Consider the following 21081-nt stretch of genomic DNA (forward strand, 5'->3'; position numbering starts at 1 on the left):
ATAAAGTTCTATGATTGGAAGGGAATATTGCCATCAATTTACTTTCTATCTTCTGAACATATTTGGATCTCACACAGCATGTAATAGATGTTGCACATTTGCTCATTTTCTCCTTTTGTTGAAATTTTGGGTTCAAGGACATTTTTTTATGAAATGAGTTATAGTTAAAGACATTTGGCAGATAGGGAAGTGTTTATTATTTTCTAGGTCTAAATGTCAGTTGGTATAAGAAACCTTAAAAGCTTTAATACTAGAATCAAGAAGCATCTAATTATTATCTTTAGCACAGAGAATTATGGCAGAAAACAGTAGACCACTAATTGTGTCTAATATGACCAATACTACTATAGGGAATCTCCTTTACAAAGGATAAGTGATTGCCCAGCATTTGATTATATGGTAGAGATCCTGATTGTTCAACTGGGATGAATTTAAGGAATATATTTGTAATAATTTACTTCTGAAGAATTTAGGAATTCAATATGAGTTTTATATCAAAAAGGCTTAGCATTAATTTATAGACTATAACAGAAGAGATAAGATCAACCCTGCTAAAGGACCTGAGCAAAGATTAAAGTCAAAGATGAAACAGTAAAAACATGAAATAATATGGTCCAATTTAAAAGATAATATAGCATATCAAGCTATAAATGTATGCATGTTTTTGTGAGTTGAGCATGAAATGTAGCTTTATTCATACTTATATGAAATATAAGGTAAAAATATAGCTTTCTTCATCAGAGAATAAAAAGACATATAAGAGATATACTCAAAAATAAAATGAATTTAATGTGAAATCTAAAAAAAGTCTTTTAGTTAAGAAGAACACAGTCACAGAAAAAAGAATTACATATAATATTGGAAATGAAAATGTTCATAAACCAATAATACCAATTAAAAGACATAGTCAACTTAAAGATCCCAAAAGAAAGCAAAAAAAACCCAATAATTTTATTGTAATATAAATCCAAATGAATTCTTGAAGTTAAAAGGTAAGAAATTAATGAAGGAGATGATTCAGCAAAAGATGAAGAAAATAAACAAAAGTGCTTTCCTTCCATTTTCCCCTCACCAGATTGTTAATATCTAAGTAACTAGAGATGAATAAGAAGTACAATGAGAAAATGGATGGCAAAAGATAGTCTCTGAAAGGAATGGAAAGCATAGAACACTTCAAAAAATAACTATGATGAAGTTCATGAAAAGGGAAGGAAAGACATGGTTTTTCTGGAATTGGTTTTTAAATTTACACTCTGGGAATCAGCAAATTCTATAAATTAGAACTTGGTTTACTCTTTGGCTGATTGCGTACACTTAAGAAAATAACAAAGAAAATCTCAACAATAAAGATTAATTTTAAAAGTACATCCTGAAAACATTTTCTCCCCAGAAGACTGATTTGTTGTTTAGTCATGTCCAACTCTCTATGAGCCCATTTAGGATTCTCTTAGCAAAGATATTGGAGTGATTTGCCATTTCTTTCTCTACTTCATTTTATAGAAGAGAAACTGAGGCAAACACAGTTAAGGGATTTGCTTGGGAGCATACAGCTAGTAAGTGTCTGAGGCTGGATTAAAATTTAAACTCACAAAGATGAATCATTTAGACTCCAGGTCCAATACTGTATCCACTGCCCAGACTGATAGTTAAAATTAGTAGTTAAATATTTAACAGCACACCCATAGGGTGATTTCAGGAGTGGATTTAAATGCTAAAAAAGATAAAAGGACTGCCCATTGGAGATAATATTCAAGTGCTAAGAAGGAAGAATTGTACAAAAAGAGTAAAGTGACATGGAATTGAGTTTAAAGAACAAAAGAAAAAAAGAGAAAATTTTAAGAATACCTTTAAGTGCTAAATTAACTGCCACAGATTTAAGGGAGAATACATAGAAAAATAAAAATATGTTTAGCAACTCCACTGAAACCAATCGTTCATCTCCTAGTTACAGATACAGGATGGGCCTAGAGCACTGCTCTCAAGAATCTTGAATATTAAAAATTCATTGGATATATAATATAAAAAAAACCAAATAATCTTAGAAGTTTAGTGTCTGATAAACCCCAAGGCCATAGCTATTAGGTTAAGAACTCCCAAAAACTACAGGGGAAAGTGGAAAGAAGACTAATATAAACTAGCTCTAGACCAATATCTCTTGTCATATACTATCATAAGTTCCAAAGGGCTACATGACTGAGACATAAAGAGTGGCATTATAAAGAAATTAGAGGAGCAAAGAATTTACCTATTAGATCTATAGTAAGGAGAAAGGTTATAACCAACCAAGGGCTAGAGAGAATATAGAAAGTAAAATAGATTATTTTGATTACAAAAATTTAAAAAGTTTTTTTAACAAAAACAAAACAAATGTAGCTAAAATTTAAAAGAGAAGCATATACATGCGGAGGAGAAATATTTGCAGAATGTTCCATAATTCAGCCAAGGATAATTCTGACCACAAAAAGTCATTTGGGACAGAGACCAAAGCTGGTGAACCATGAATTGACCAACATGTGAAAACACTGACACACTCGAAATCCATTCCCCCCAAAAAAAAACACAATCAGAGGGAAATGAGTCTGAAAGTGAGTGATAGGGAAAATGAAGAAAGGAAAGACTGAAGTTACCAAAGATTTCAGGAGGAAAAAAAATCTCAGACATCTTGAATATAAACGATAAGTCAATAGGAAAAACGGTTACAACAACAACAAAAAATAACCTCCAACTCTAATAAACAAGTTCAGACATTTGTGAATAAACACTATGAAACAAAGGAAAATGATCTAACATTGAGTAAGACAGAGGACTCTGTGAAATTTGGGGGGGAAATGGAACTTCAGAATGCCATTTTTGAATAGGCTAAAGGAAAAATGAGAATTATGAGAGCAATTTTTATGTCCTGCACAGCAACAATAATAAACAAAATTTTTAAAAATCTCAAATATGCAGTGAGACAAATCCCACCAAGAAACATAAGAGAACAATAGTTTGAGAAAGATATAAGCAGAAGTGAAGCATAACCTAGAAGAGAAACAAAAAAATAACATTAAAAGATAAGGTGTTCATGATGCAAATAAAACATGCTAAACTCAAAGACAAAATTCATAGAGACAACATAAGAATCATAAGTCTCCCAGAAGAATAGTACATGACCAAAAAACCCTTACCACAATAAGGAATTAAATAATAGAAGAGAACTTCCTAGAATTTCTAAACATAGAAATTGACATTCCAATTGAAAAAATCACATATTGCCTCCAGAAAAAAAAAAAAACCAAGACTGCAAACTCCAAAACAAATAGTGATTAAAATTAACAATTCAATTCAGAAAGAACAAGTTCTGCAAGATATCAAGAGAAAGATCTTCAAATCCAAAAGAAAGGGCATTCAAATAATATAAAATTATTCTTTAACCATTGGGGAAAAGAAAAATGGGAATGCAAGAGGAGTAAATAAATGCATCAGCTAAGTTTAGCAACAGCAACAGAGTGACAACAGAAAGACCAGTAAAAATTTTCTTTTGAGATGACAGCAAGAAGTCAGGGTGATATCCTACCTACAGATGAATGTTTTATTTGCAGGATTATAAATGTGGTAGGGTAAATAAAAGGGTATAAATTAGCAGGAGGATAGAAAGAGGAGTGAATAATGTAGAGCAACAGAAGAGTCTACAGGGGACTATATGAGGAGAAAGGGAGAAGGATTGAAAAAAAGAAAAGGCAAAAAGGAGACCTTGCTTTGGAAACGAGTAGGAGTTCCATTAATGAATGTTCTAGAGTTGAAGAATAATGGTCAAAGAGGAGAATCTAATTTTGAATGAGGCTTGAGAGTTTTGATGCTTGAAAAGTCATCTTTTCCTGGGAGGTGCAGAGCAACTAGTATCTGGAGGAGTTGGGAGAACATTGGCATTGAATACATTGCATTTTCAGGCAAATTTTTTGAGGGGAAGTCAACCAAAAAAAAAACATATAAATTTATAGTGCACTAACTAATCAGGGAGATAGTTGGGGAGAGGTCTTACCATAGACAGTGTCCTAACATCTGCAATAATTGGCATTGTACTAAAAGTTCTAAAAAATCATGGAATAAGGGAATCGTTGGTGCAATATCTTGGAAATTTTGGTTACATAAACGATACAGAGAAAAAAAAAAAAGACTAGATAATGTTAGGGACCATAAATCAGAAAATATAGAGTAAAAAGAAATAAATGGATAATGAAAAGAGTGAAATTCTTTTTGATGAAGCTCCCAAAATAGAAAATTAAAAAACTAAGAAATAGTACTAGCTTAAAATGTGGAAAGGAAAAGGGAATATCAAATGAGAAGAGAGGAGAGGGTTTAGGGGAGCCAATGAAAACAAGGCCATATTTTTTTAAAAAAGATTAAAGTAATGTAACTTAAGGAATATGTCTACAACAAGAAAGAAAACTTAAAAGTGAAAAGCTTCTTCACAGACAACATTAATGCATCTAAGATAAGAAAGAAAATGGTAAAATAATAATAAATTAAAACAAAACTTTATATTAAATTTCTCTCATAATGCTTTATTATCCAAGATACATAAACAATTTAATATATAAAAGGCCAATAGCTATTTTCCCAATAAATGTATAGTCAAAGGTTATGAACAGACAATTCTCAAAAGATCTGCAAAATATTAACAACCCCATGAAAAGCACTCTAAATAACTCCAAATAATAGAAATGAAGATTAAACAGTCCTGAGATTTCACTTCTCACCCAGTCAGTTAGCAAAAATGCCCTCTCAAAATATCAATGTTGGAAAAGTTGTAGAAAGATAACCATACTAAGATATTGTTGGTAGATATAAAATAGTACCACCATTTTTAGAAAGCAATTCTGAAGTCTGCAAATAAAATGACTAGAATGTCTATATATATATATATTTTTTACCTAAGGCTCCATTACTTAGTTTTTACCCAAAGGATGCCATTGAAAAGAAAAAAAATCCCATGTATTACAAAATATTTATAGCAGTATTTTTGTGATAAAGGAATCAAAAACAATGTACATGGCCATAGATTGGGGCATGGCTAAATAAATCATCCTATGTGAATGTAATGGAATATTACTGTTCTATAATAAGTAATGTTTGTGCTGAATACATAGGAGCATGGAAAGATCTTAATGAACTGATGAAGTGTGAAGTAAGCAGAGCCAAGAAAACAAAATACACAGTAACTATAACAGAGTAAATGGAAAAAATACCACACCAAAAAAAATCAAAAGTAAATGTAGCAAGCTTATAAAAATCAAATTGGACTCAAATGAAAAGATATGAGAAGATGCTCCCAGCCTCCTACCATTTTGTGGAAGTGAGAGGTTCACAGGTGTTACACATTATACATATTTTTTGAATATTTTCAATGTATCAGTTGTACTGACTTTTTTCTCTCTTAAAAATACTATTTATCTTATGGAATGGGTCTCAGCAGAGGATAGAGAAATGATAAATGAGATACTATGGAAATGTAAGAAACAGAAAAGATTAATAAAAATCCATTTTAAAAAACATTTTAAAAAATAAGATGTTTTCTCTTTTAGGTGGCTATCTTTTTTATTATTCTCTTTATATTAGTCCATGTTTGTCCTCAGGATGACTCTCTCCTGTCTGGATGTAATGCAGGTAATGGTGTGGTCTCTTGAATATCATGAATTAGAGATAAAGGGAAAAAGTGTACTTGAATATTCTAAACAGTGGAAGTATTAGTGAGGGAGATGTTTATTGGATAAATTAATAAATATGTAAAATGTCATCAAATAGTAAAGTATTATTTATGGAAAATTCATCATTTTATTCATTTTCTTGGAAGTTCTCAGAAATAGCAATATCCAATATGGCTTTGCAACATTCACACTTTCATAGCCTATATACTCAAATGCCCTGAGGTTCCTAGCACCCTGTACTGAGACATCATATAGGGCCTTGATGATTCAGTTCTCTGAAATAGATCTTAAAAATCCAGTGAAGCAGAAGTCAACCAAGAAGCCTAGAAAACTAAAAAGTATTGACCATTCCATTCAAACACATAGCAGTGGCTAATCCTAGACCTGGAAAAAAAATCACAATTCATAAACTAAATTTGGAGAAATAAATAAAAGAAAATATGAACCAGTATTTTTTAATTGTTGATTTGGAAATGTCCAAAAAATAGCCTAAAAAGAGTGTGTGTGTATATGTGTGTATGTATGTATGCATGTATGTATAAAAGTGTAGATATATTCATATATACATACAAAAAGATAGTTGTGGTATGTGAGAATGGAAGTGTGTATACTTATAACAACTGCAAGTAAAGATTCAGTGGGGGAAGAAGACAATGGATTTTCCTTAAGGAATACATAAATACCTAGAAGAAATGAAATGAGCTTTTGGGGGAAAAAAAAGAAAGAAAGGAAAACCTCTGGGAAAAAAAAAAGAATTGGAAGAATAAAGTCCAGGGTACTAAGGAGATATTGAGTACCAAAGCTAAAATAATCTCCTTGAAGGTGTCACTGAAAATGAGAGTAGACCAAAGAGAAATGTGAGACTCTATGACATGAAAACAATACTAAAATAAAATCAAAAGATTAAGAAAAAAGAGAATATAATATACTATCAATATCTGGAAAATATGTCAAAAAAGGATAATTGAGAATCATTGGGCTTCCTGGAAATTAGGATGCTTTAAAAAAGGCCTAGACTCGATATTTCAAGAAATCACAAATGAAAACTGTCCAAATATATTAGAAGCAAAGGGCAAAGTGAATTTGGAAAGAATATGTTGTTTATGCTTTGAAAGGCACCACAAAAGGAAAATTCCCATGATTAACAAAATTAAAATTCAAAGCTTTCACAACAAGCTTTTTAAAATGGACTGTATATAACAGAAATCCATACTTTAAAAAAGTTATTTGTGTATTGATAGGATTGTGCTTCTCAATGTTTTGTAAGTTTAAAATAAAACTATTTGAGAAGGAAAAATAGAATGTATAAATTTTATGTATATTTAAATTTATATATATTTATATATATAAAGCAATTTCCCAAAAGAGCCTTGCTTTTGAGAAATTTAACAACTATCACCACTACAGCTATGTATGACTTGTTATATAATGTATTTTTATGCTAGGTGGGAGACAAGAAAAAAAACCAGGAGCACAGTCAGCCTTTATCCAATATTCTATCAAACATAATACTGAACAAGGCATTTCATCAATTGCTAAATTGTGCAGATGGGGCACATCTGCAACTATTTAGAGTTTTCCTATACCGATTAGGTCAGTAATTGTGACATGCTGCTTCTGCTGGAAATAAGATTTTTTTTGGTTTGTAAAACAAAATTTCTTCCAAGAAGTTTCTTATAATCAGCATAACTAACAAACTTTCACTAATGTCTCATATAAGACATGTATTGTCCTAATCATTACATATAAAAAAGACAAAAGAATCAATAACTTCCCTCAAGAAGCTTCTGTCAGGAATATGCCAAATAAAAGAAATACAGAATATACTCCAAGTACTCCAAGGGATTTGTGATCTCACTGACTTAGGTATTCCTTCCAATAAAGTATCTAACCAGTCAGTTATGCTGGCCCACTCTGTGGGGTTCATCCAAAATGGTAGAGGCCTCCTCTTCCCTTTTTTATGGCATTACAATGATACCAGTGAAATGCACAGGCTATTCACCAATCATCCTCACCAGGTGACCAGCCAGAAAGAGTGTGACTTAATCATCCACATAAGAAAAACAAAGTTGATGAAGAAAATTAACTGTCCAACATTGTAGGAACAACCTACAGTTTTGTACATAAGTATGCATAGTATATATTTAGGATAAATTGTATAAATAAACAATGATTTGGGCTAATTTTTTTTAAAAGAATGTATTCTGGTTTCACTTCAAGAAATTTCAAAGTTCCATTTATGATCTTAAATTTCTTCCAGAAATGAAGGCCCACTTTTAGTACCAATATTCTATAGGCATTATTATATATCTATGAGTTCTGGATATATTCTTCAAAGCATTGAAAATGACAATCAATGAGGGCAGTGAGGTAGATATGAGCAGAGTGAGGTAGATATGAGCAGAGTGAGGTACATTGAGCAGAGTGAGGTACATAACTAATAAGAAATTCTGAAATTTAACAGAAGTAAGGAAAAAAAGGAAGGTTTTTAGGGAAGAGGATGGAAAGTAGACTAGTAAAATGGCAAGGTAGGAACATAAAAATAGGTAGTTCACAATGCATCTTTGCTGTGACAGAAGAAATACATACAAATACAGAGACACACAAAATGAAGCAGATATGAAGATGCAAACTACAGGTACAAAAGGACTATACCAACATCAAGTGGTTGCAATTATATTGGCAGCACAGTTGAGTGAGACTTTGAAAGAAGTATAGATTCTATCATCTAGAGGTGAGGAAGAAATTTAAAGCAAAGAGAAGAATATAGCTTGGGTAAAGACATTGAAATGATATATAAGAATGAAGAATAGAAAGTAGGTAATTTTGACAAACATAAAGTGTGTTAATATAGTGTATAAAAACTTGGAAGTTACATTGGAAACAAAGTAGAAAAGATTTTATGTGCCAAACAAAGGAATTTGTATCTGTTCCTGGACCTAGAGTCAATTGTTAGCCAAAGGAACTTCTTAAAGTTGGGGAATGACATAGATATGTGCTGCAGGAATATCTCTATGGTTTAGAAAGTAGAATGATTTCAGGCAGGGATACCATTCTATGGCAAGATCTTGAGGCCTTCCATATTGTTTGCTTTTCTCCCTTGGTTGTCAGTTTCCTTTCTAAATTATAGCACTGACCAGTATATTGTGTAATGAAACTTAAACTTTCTTAATACCAAGCTTTAGATGTCTCAGTTCAGACTATCATTGCTTCAAATTTTGGATTCTTTATTCATGTTGAGTTTGATATCTGCTAAATCTCATAAATATTTTTGTTTTGTTTTCAGATAAACTTCTTTTCTGTCTCTCTATATACCTCATCCTTGTAAAGTCTTACACTTAGGTTGAAAACATTAATTTCATATTTCTTTCTATTGAAATTTGTCTTATTAGATTATTCCAAAGCTCTACTTTGTCAAGAACACTTCAATCTTTTTAAATTACATATAAAAACAATTTTTGATATTCATTTTTACAAATTTTGAATTCCAAATTCTTTCCCCTCCTCTTCCCCATCTTGAGAAGACAAATAATTTATGATTGATTACACATATGCAATACTGCAAAACATATTTCCATATGTTTTGGAGGTGGTGCATGCCATGATGCAAAAGAAAATAACAAGAAAAATAAAGAATGTTTGCTCTGATTTTTATTCATCTCCATGAGTTCTTTTTCTGGAAGGGGAAGCAATTTTTGGTAACAAGTCCTTCAGAATTGTCTCCCATCATTATGTTGCTGAGAACAGCTAAGTCATTCACACTTGATCATTATACACTATTGCAGTTACTGTGTATGATATTCTCCTGGTACTACCACTTCACTTAGATTTTTTATCAAAGCATCCTGCCCTTCATTTTTTATAGCACAATAGTATTCATCACAATTATATAATCCAATTTGGTAAGCTATTGATAAGCATTTCCTCAATTTCCTTACTTTGCCACCAGTAAGAAGTGTTATAAATATTTTTGTATAAAGATGTCTTTGTGACTTCTCAAATTCTCTTTGGGAATTCTTCCATAAAATAAATGTGTATAGAAGATTGGATTTAAAAACAGAATCCTACAATATTACAAGAAATGCATTTGAAACAGAGATACATACAGAGCAAGAGAAAAAAAGACTGGAGCAGAGTGTATTATGCTTCAACTGAACCAAAAAAAAAAAAGCAAGAGCAGCAATTCTGATCTCAGACAAAGCAAAAGCAAAAAAAAAAAAAAAAAAAAAAAAAATAGGTCTAATTAATGAGACAAGGAAGCTACATTTTGTTAAAATGTACCATAGACAATGAAGTAATATCAATAATGAACATATTTGTACCATGTGGTATGCATCCAAATTCTTAGAGAAGTTGTCAGTTACAGGAAAAATAGACAGCAAAACTATACTACTGGGGGCTCTCAACTTCCCTCTCTTGTATTAAATAAATCTACAAAATTAATAAGAAAGAAGTTAAGGAGGTTAATAGAATTTAAGAAAACTCAGCTATGTTAGACCTCTGCAGAAAATGGAAAGGAGATAAAAATATACATTTTTAGTGGTACATGGTATGTGCACAAAAATTGACCATGTATTATTAGAACATAAAAACCTCACAATCAAATGTAGAGAGTCAGAACTAATAAATGCAACATTTTCAGGCCATGATGCAATAAAAATTAAAAATTACATGCAATAAAGGGCCAGGAAAAGATAGACTAAAAACTAATTGGAAATTAAACAATTTAATCCCAAAGAATAAGTGGGTCAAACAACAAACCATAGAAACAATAAAAAAAACATCCAAGAGAATGACAATAATGACACAACAAACCAAAACATATGGGATACAGGCAAAGCAGTTCTTATATCATTTTATATCTTAAATGTTTCCACAAATAAAATAGAGAAAGACATCAGTGAATTGGGCATGGAACTAAAAAAGCCAGAAAAAGAACTAATTTTAAAATGCCAATTAAATACCAAATTAAAAATTTTGAAAGTCAGAGGAGAGATTGGTAACATTGAAAGTAAGAAAACTATTGAACTTAAAACTAAGAGTTGATTTTATGAAAAAACCAACAAAATAGATAGTCATTTGGTTAACTTCATTAGAAAAAGAAAAGAAGAAATTCAAATTATTTGTACCAAAAATGAAAAGGCTGAATTTACCAGAAATGAAGAAATCTAAGCAATGATTAGGAGTTATTTTGTCAATAAATGTATGCCAAGAAATCTAATAAATTAAGCAAAAAGGATGAATATTTACAAAAAATTATAATTGCTCAGATTAAGAGAAGTAGAAATAGAACATTTAAATAACCTCATTTTAGAAAAAAGAAATTGAACATATTATCAATGAACTCCCTTAGAAAAAATCTCCAGGGCCAGAAGGATTTACAAATGAGCTCCACCAAATATTTAAAGGACAATTAATTCCAATACTATATAAACTATTTGGGGAAATAGACAAAGGAGTCCTTCCCAAATTCCTTTTATGACACAAACATGGTGCTCATACCTAAGTTAGGAAGAGCCAAAATGAGAAAGAAAATATTAGACAAAACTCCCTAATGGATATTGATGCAAAAAAATTTAAATAAAATGTGAGCAAAGAGATTACAATAACTTATCACCAAGATAATTCAATATGAAGTAGGATTTATACTAGGATGCAGGGCTGGTTCAAAATCAGGAAAACTACTGGTATAATTGATCATATCAATAACAAAACTAATAGAAATCATATGATTATCTCAATATATATATAGAAAAGACTTGACAAAATACATCTTTCCTATTAAAAATATTAGAGAGCAGAGGAAAAATGCAGTTTTCCTTAAAATAATAAGCAGCATCTAACTAAAACAACCAGCAAGCACTCTATATAATGGGGAGAAGCTAGAGACATTCCCAATAAGATGGGGGTAAAACAAGAATGCTTATTATCACCAGTACTATTCAATATTGTAGTAGTAATGCTAGTTTTAGCAATAAAAGAAGAAAAAGAAATGGAATAAATTAGAGAGGCAATGAGGAAATAAAACAATCACTTTTTGCATAAGATATAATGATATACTTAGAAAAAATTAGGAAATCACCTAAAAAATGCTTCAAATAATTAACAACTTTAGCAAAGCTGCAGGATATAAAATAAACCCCCATAAATCATCATCAGCATTTCTTTTTTTATTATAGCTTTTTATTTACAAGATATATGCCCAGCAGCAAGAATTAGAAAAAGAAATTCCATTTAAAATAACTGTAGACAAAATAAAATATTTAGGAGTCTACCTGCCAAGATAAATCCAGGAACCACATGAACACACCACCATTATTCAAAATTATATTAGAAATCCAAAAAAAAAATGAAATGAAAGGAATTAAACTACATAATGAGTAAAGAAAACTTTCATTCTTTGCAGATCATACGAAGGTGTGCTTAGAAAATCAAAAAAATATATAGGTGAAATAATGAAGAACTTTTGCAAAGTTCAGGATAAAAAATAAGCTCGCATAAGGTCACTATTTCTTTATGTTACCAACAAAGTCCAGGAAAAAGTGATAGAAAGAGAAATTTCATTTAAATTTCATTAACTGCAAATAAAATAAACTATTTGGGACTCTACCTTCCAAGACAAACCCAGAAACTATATAAACAAAATTTCTTTTTTTATTATAGCTTTTTATTTACAAGATACATGCATAGGTAATTTTTCAGCATTGACAATTGTAAAATCTTTTGTTGCAACTTTTCCCCTCCTTCCTCCCACCCCTTCCCCCAGAAGGCAGGTTGACCAATACACATTAAATATGTTAAAGTATAAGTTAAATACCATATATGTATACATGTCCAAACAGTTGTTTTGCTGTACAAAAAGAATCAGACTTAGATTTAGTTTAATCTAAACAAAGTATTTTTTCTGCAGTAGAATGCTAAATTTCAAAGTACTTAGTTATCACTTTTTTGCATGATGGTAGAAATTTTGAAAGCCTAATGTTTGACACTTCACCAAATTTTAATTTGATAGGATTTTTTTTTAATTCTGAGCATTCAAAATGGATTGTACAATCCATAATGGGCCTACATGTTCATTGTCTTCTGTAAGATATGACAGAACACCTGATATTTCTATTAAATGTCTTTACATAGACTTTGCCTACATTATATTGACAAATATTTGCATTTGAAATTAAAGTGGCAACTTCTTTAATGGCAGAACCAGATCTGCCCAATGAAATATTTTACAAATTATGCTGTGGAAACTATTATGTTCAATTCTTTGGAGAAAAGGTTTGAGCCAAGACAATTAATTCATTCCTTGAAAATTACCAGAAATAGCTTATTGGCCCAGTATCATATCCTTATTTTAATCCACAACTTTGAACTATTGTAGAAATGGAACAGCTTGATAAACAAGATTCTATTGTCATAGGGCTGTATATTATTTCAAACTGGTCCAAACATAAGCTACTCCCCATTATAAGTTAAATCCCTAACATGAAAGCTTATTACAAAGAAAATATATACAAACAATAAAAATATTATTTCCCACCACTATCCTATTTTGAAGGCAGAATATTGGACCCTGGAATTTAAAAATTTAGAAGGATTTTTTTTCCCAGATGGTGAAAAGGAAGAACAACAATATGGATCACTTATTTGCCCTTTCAAAAGCAAGGGCAAATAACTACTTCCACCCCCAATCTTCACTCATACTTTACTTTTCTGGGCAGGTTTTGATTCATTTGCCAAGCTTGAATATCCAAACATTCCATGATATGTATCCTTATTGTCTTTTTCCACTCTGTGAAATTGAGTTAGTGAAGGTTACTGGGCTACTACAACTTATCATTCTACAAATAGGATATAGATCCCAAGCTTCCAGGCAAAGTAAAAAATATTCAGGGAAGAAGGTTCCCTTTATTCCCTTTCTACTATTCAATTCTGGTGGAAGAATGTGGGAAAAGAAGAGAGAGTTAAAGAATTATGGGGAAAACACTTATCTCTGAGGAATTGAGTAGGGACTCAGGTAGAATTCACAATATTTGAAACCCATAACTTAAAAGAATTAACTGCAAAATCAATATAGAAATCCTAAATAGTAGTAATAAGAATTTTAAGAACCTGATTAATTCAACCAATTTACTAACATAAAATAATTGCATTTACCTATAATATCTACTTCAATTGAGTCCTCTAAACTTACAGGAATTATGCACTTGCTGAAGATATATTTTGGGGGTATGAAGGTATAGTCGTGACTTTTAGTCTAAAAAAAGAAAATGTAAAAATCAATGTAAAGACTAAAAAGAAAAATATTCAAACTAATATTTGTCTTCACTGTTTTCTTCAAGAACACATAAAAATAAATAGCATTAAATATATCAAAAAACATCATAAAGTACAAATTGCTAGACAAGTCTAAGATTATTATTACTATTTTTCTTTAAATCTTTAATCACATTGATATAGGGTCTTCAGTAAAAAAAAATGCCCTTTATCAATTATTTTGCAACATAAATTTTAAAAGTCTGAGTTGGAGGTAAAATGACTTGACCAGTATTACCAGTCAAAATAGGTCAGAATTGAATTTGATTCCAAGCTTTTAAACTGTAGGACTGGTTCTCTGTCCATTAATGTCATACTAACTCTTGTTATTACTGCTACTATTACTTTTTTAATTACTCATATCTTATTTTAATAATCTTTTAACAGAATATATGTATATAAATATCTTTCCTTCTAATATTCTTCCATATCTAATGTTTTGAGGACCATTTCACAACTGAATAAAATAATAGCTTTTTGTGATTGAAAAAAAAATTGGAGTATAAGTCTATCTTCTGTAGGCTTACTGAGATAAAATTATTTGATTAAAAACTTCTTGGAAAATTGAAATTAGATTAAGTCCAATTACTCGAATCTCATACAAAGATAATCTTGAAAGGAATATGTGACCTAGATATTAAAAAGTCCCATAATAAAATAAATTAGAAAAACATAGGGAGATTATCACATTTATGGATGGAAGAAAAAAGTTTATGATCAATGAGAGACAGAGAGGATCAAAGAACAGAGAGAATGAAATGGATAGTTCTTATTATGTAAATTATTTTAAAAATTACACAAATAAATCCAATAAAGTTACAATTAAAGGGGGGAAATTAACTAAGGAAAATATTTGCACCTATATTCGCTAAGTAAAGATCCCATTTCTAAAATATTCAGCAAATTGATTAAGATTTATAAGAATTGACAAATGGTTTAAGAATATAAAAAGATTGTTCTCAAAGAAAGAAATCAAGGACAAGGAAGATATAGATATACATATTTTTAATATTTTAATTCTCCAAATAATCAATTATTAGAAAAATGCTAATTAAAGAAGTTTGGAAATTTTACTTCACACCCATCAAGTTACTATGGATGACCAAAAAAAAAAGACAAATATTTGAAGGGCCATGAGAAATAGGCACATTGACATACTATAGATGGACTTGCAAATGAATCCAATCATCAGCTTTTTCAATCACAAGTCCTTTGGGACTGTCTTAGATCATTGTGTTCTGAATCCAACCATTTTGGAGAGTAGTTTGGAACTATGCTCAAAAAGTTATCAAACTGTGCATACCCTTTGATACAGCAGTGTTACTACTGGGCTTATATCCCAAAGAGATTATAAAGAAGGGAAAGGGACCTGTATGTGCACGAATGTTTGTGGCAGCCCTTTTTGTAGTGGCTAGAAACTGGAAACTGAATGGATGTCCATCAGTTGGAGAATGGCTGAATAAATTGTGGTATATGAATATCATGGAATATTATTGTTCTGTAAGAAATGACCAACAGGATGATTTCAGAAAGGCCTGGAGAGACTTACATGAACTGATGCTGAGTGAAATGAGCAGGACCAGGAGATCATTATATACTTCAACAACAATACTATATGATGACTAGTTCTGATGGACCTGGCCATCCTCAGCAACGAGATCAACCAAATCATTTCCAATGGAGCAGTAATGAACTGAACCAACTATGCCCAGAGAAAGAACTTTGGGAGATAACTAAAAACCATTACATTGAATTCCCAATCCCTATATTTATGCCCACCTGCATTTTTGATTTCCTTCACAAGCTAATTGTACAATATGTCAGAGTCTGATTCTTTTTGTACAGCAAAATAACGTTTTGGTCATGTATACTTATTGTGTATGTAATTTATATTTTAATGTATTTAACATCTACTGGTCATCCTGCCATCGAGGGGAGGGGGTGGGGGGTAAGAGGTGAAAAATTGGAACAAGAGGTTTGGCAATTGTTAACGCTGTAAAGTTATCCATGCATATAACCTGTAAATAAAAGGCTATTAAATAAAAAAAAGAAAAGAAAAGAAAGATCATTGTGTTCTGAGAAGAGCTAAGATATTATAGTTGATCATTAAATAATACTGATGTTATTATTTACAGTGTTCCCCTTACTTTTCTCACTTCATTCAGCATCAGTTCATGTAAGTCTTTCTGGGTTTTTCTGAAATCTCTGCTCATCATTTCCCATATAACAACAATTTTTTTTTTATTTTTTGAAGACTAAATTGATAAAAAAATTAAATGAAAAGAATCAGTAAAATTATATAATAAGAAAAATAGTGTAAAAAACACAACTCTGTAAGAATTATGACAAACACAATCAACATTCATGATTCAAGGAGACCAATAGGGACCAAGGATGGATTTAGGGTGCAGAATGACAGAGAGAGAGAGAGAAAGAGAGAGAGAGAGAGAGAGAGAGAGAGAGAGAGAGAGAGAGAGAGATTTTGAATATAGGCAATAAGCGAATGTGTTTTCTTTGTGTATATTTCATACAGTAAATTTATTTTGCTTCTTTTTTCAAGGGGGTTTGAAGTGAGAAGAAAATAAATATATTTCTGTTAATTTTTTAAAGATTTTATATTTTTAAGTGAAAATACCTTCAGACAACTCCAATATCAAACAGGAAGCTAAAAATAATCCTTGATCCTATAACCACAAGATTCTGATTACTTCTGCCAGCTATGTAAAAAAGATTTTTGTTCCATAAAGTTTAGAGATTATGACAATTTATTATGATAACATCCATTTAAACTGTTGTCCTTAAATTCTTATAGAAACCAATGCTGTGTCTTAGCAATTATGAGCAACAATGTTCTATTCTGAAAGCAGACAATGTGCTTGTTGAATCATTGAGAGTATTTTAAAATTTGTATTTATAGTATAAGGTCTGTCATGTTAGTTTATAAATGTTTATGAATTTCTGATGTAAAACTCTAGTTACTAGAGTTTTACATATCCTGCTAGGTATTTGGCAAGTGCTAATGTTCAGAACCTATAGTAATGTGTTACAGAGTTTCTACTACTTCCTTGCCACATCAATCAATAAGTCTAAACTCTTTAATGATAATCTTTCTGTATTTTTGGGTGGCAACCCCCTGGTCCTGAATTGTCAAGATAAATTCCACTGATTCTATAAATAAAGTAGCATGATTCAAACATACGATGGACACTTCTATGTTGAAATATTGTTGGTTCAGCTCATGTGGTTGTCACTCTTAGAGGATCCTTTGATTCCGTTGTTGGATATTAACTGTTTCATAATGCTAAACTACTTTTCTTGAACTGTGATGAATCCAATGAATCCAATGGGCTTGTCAGCTTTTACTGTAGACAATAAAGTAGCAACTCTTTCTTCTCAAGTCTTTCTATAAATGTTAACCTGTTGGTCATGTGTCATGTTCTAACAGCTACCAATCTTCTCCTTTATAAAAAGAGAAATGTTAATATTTGCATCCTGAATCAGAGCTTAGGAGACAGAATATACTATTAAATATAAAAAAACATCAAAAGTACATATTAAGATTGACATCATGAAGTTTTTAGTGTATTCTATCTTCTGAGCTCTGATTCAAGATGCCAGTAAAATTATTGAAGTATATAGTCACAGCTTTCTCCTTGATAGATTGGTGTCCCCTATCAATTTTTGCCTACAGATCAATATAAGTATAATCTTCATTTATTGGTTCAATCTATCCTCTGGATCCAAGATCTTGATCTTCAATAACTAACTTCCTTTGACCTATATTAACAATTTTATACTTATTTAATGCATATAATATATTAAAATCACAAAATTAGATTAGATAGAGATGTTGTTTAATGTGTTTTGGGGAACAAAATGACTTGGTATAATCTATGTGCATCATTTTATTAATAAGATGTTTTAGTATGATTCTCTTTACCCTGTGGATCATTCTCAGTGCTATTTTGTTTTATATTGCTTTATTTGTAGTAGTAATACTATTTCATATTATAATTCCTTGTTAATTGTTATGAATCTTGCCCACAAAACCACAAAACAGTTATACTTAGAATTAATTTTTTTAAAAAGGAAGAAAAATCCCTTTGGAAAATGCCAATTATTGACTGTAGTATTTTTTCAATTCTAAATGCTATCACTAACTTTTATTTTCCCCTGAAAAACTTTTTCTGGCATAAAGAAAGCAAATGCTGAAGTCTTTTTATTCAAATTTCTTCTTTCCACAGGTTCTCCAGAGAAGCCTGTTTCAGCTAGGTAGTACAATGGATAGAATGCCACACTGGGACTAAGGAAGACCTGAGTTCAAAATCAGTTTTGAGAACATACTAACTATGCTGTATGTTGTATGTATATGTATGTTGTGAAGTGCCTTGCACAATACCAGATATGTATTAAGTGTTATCTAAGTAATAGATATTATCATTATTTAGTATTTTTTTATTTTAAAAATTTCATGGAACTTTTTGGTTTTTACATTGCTTAATTTCTGAATATTATATTCCCAATATCCCCAGAAATACCCAATAGCAAAAAGAAATGAAAGAAAACCAGAAAAACTTATCAATATATCAAATCTAAAAATACCTGCAATATTCCTCACCTTTTGTTCCTATTTCTTCAATAAAGAGAAGGGTGAATTTTTCTCATTTCTTCAATGAAGCTAAGATTGGTTGTTATAATTCAGTTTAAATTGTTGGTTAGTCTTTCTGTTTACATTTGTCATTGCTTATAATGTCTTTCTGGTTCTGCCTAGCTTACTTTGCATCAATTTATGTATGTTCCTATATTTTTCTGAATTAATGATAATAATGACTAATATTTATGTAGCACTTACTGTGTGCCAGACACTATGCTATGCAAGTTATTATTATGAGTGATCCATTTTGGCTGTCTACTCACATAACTGATGAATTGCTCACTTATTTTTAGAAGGTAAATATAGTGGAGGAGGACCATAGGGAGAGAATGGTCCTGTCCCAATTATTATATCATTAATATTTACTTGAGAGATCTAGTCTATAGTCAAATAGTTATTTTAAAAAACAACAGCTGTATGTATTAGATCCATGAAAAAAAAGAAATTCCTTGGGAATAATTTTTCATGTACAAACTAATATCTGGATTACCTATTGTATGTAGACATCTGCTGGGGGCAGCAATTTAGCACAGTGCACTGCACACAGTAGCTATCTTGCATAAGCCATTGTTTATATAAAGGTATAATAAACATTTGTCTAGTTAAATTCGATTTAATTCAATTTCAGCTGGATAGATCACTTCACAGAGGAAGTGGCAGATGATCTGAGGCTTAAAGAATGACTTCAGGGAATTATAAGTGTTCATTAAGAATAGAGTAGTTAGAAATACAAAAAAGAGAAAAGTGGAGTAAGACTAAACTCATTTCACTAGAAGATTCTTGGATATAGCCACAAATTTTTGTTGCTTAGTCATTCAGTCACATCCAACTCTTCAGGACCTCATTTGGGTGGTTGGGGTGGGGGGATTGTTTGTTTGTTTTTAGCAAACATATTAGATTTATTTGCTATTTCCTGCTCCAGGTCATTTTACAGATGAAAAAACTGAGGCAAACAGGGTTAAGTGACTTGCTCAAGATTACACATGGAAGTGTCTGAAGTCACATTTGAACTCAAGAAGATTAGTGTTCTTGAATTTAGGCAATATACTCTATCTACCACATTATCTAGCTACCCCATAGCCACAAATACAACCCTTTTTGAAAAATAGACCTACTCTTATTCCACTCTCACTAGAAAAAAAGAAATGCTGGTATTTAATGTTTTTACATGCTTGTTTTATTCTGAATTTTTTGAGAGGACCTCATCCTGGTAAGTTATATGTATGGATGAGACAAGGCTCATGAAAGAACAAGATGATTAGATAGATGTAGAGAAATAAAGATCTCCAAGCCAAATATTCAGATGGACTATTTGTGCCTGACCTATAATAAAAGCTTACAAGTTCATATTGATATGATCAATCATAGTCAGACATACTATAGATTGACCCCAATATACTGATGTCATTTTGGTCCTCATTTAGTAAAAAGGACAACCAACAAATATCCTACATAAAACTACCAAAGTGATATTCCTTGGGTACAGTTATCTATGTCACTCTCTTACACAATCAACTTCAGTGGTTCTCTATTACTTCTATGATAAAATATAAATTCCTCTGTCTAGTTTTTAAAGTCCTTTAAAACCTGACCCTAACCTATCTTTCCAGATCCTATGACCCAATCAAATTTTCTTCTTTCTGTTCACTACATATAACACTGTGTCTTTCTAAGTTGTTGATAAGCCAGGCATCTATAAGTTAGAAACTATAACTATGGTTCACAGTTATTATGTAATAGTTGTCTCATTTTAATCTTAAATTTATTTAGGATAGCAGTTCTAAATGGCCAACTAGGAATTGCATTGTGTACCACAATCATTAATTTTTTCTTGGAAAATATAACTATGTATAATATCACGTATTATATATATAATTTATATGTATTGCTTATACAGTTAAGTTATATGCCTATTTGTATGTATATACCTGTAGATAACAAGAAATACAGACACATTGTGAAAGACAGACAGAGACAAATAGATAATTTTTGTTCCCATTTTACAACTAAGCTACAATTAAGTTTTAGGATGTTTGAAGGGAGACATAATGTCCAAAAGCAGGAAGGTGACTTCCTCTATATTCTACCCTCAAGAAAGCATAATTGGACTTTGTGCTTCACACTTTAGAGAAGCTAAAAGGCTAATAAATAATCAGGAAAAAGCAACCAAAATGGTGAAATTCCTCACAATCTTGATGTATAAAAATGAATTAAAGGACGTAAGAAAGTTTAGGCTACAGAAGATAAGACTTAGGAGGGATTCAACAACTATCTTCAAATTGTTTGATGGGCCATTTTTGTGAAAAAGAGTAGAGATTCATGTAGTTTGGCTCCAAAAGACAGAACTAAGAAAAATAAGTAGAAGCTGTGAAGAAGCCAATGTAAGCTGCATGTCAGAAAAATCTTCTTAACAACTAAAGTTAGCCA

Source organism: Sarcophilus harrisii, chromosome 4, assembly GCF_902635505.1.
Source record: "Sarcophilus harrisii chromosome 4, mSarHar1.11, whole genome shotgun sequence".
Taxonomy (NCBI): Eukaryota; Metazoa; Chordata; class Mammalia; order Dasyuromorphia; family Dasyuridae; genus Sarcophilus; species Sarcophilus harrisii.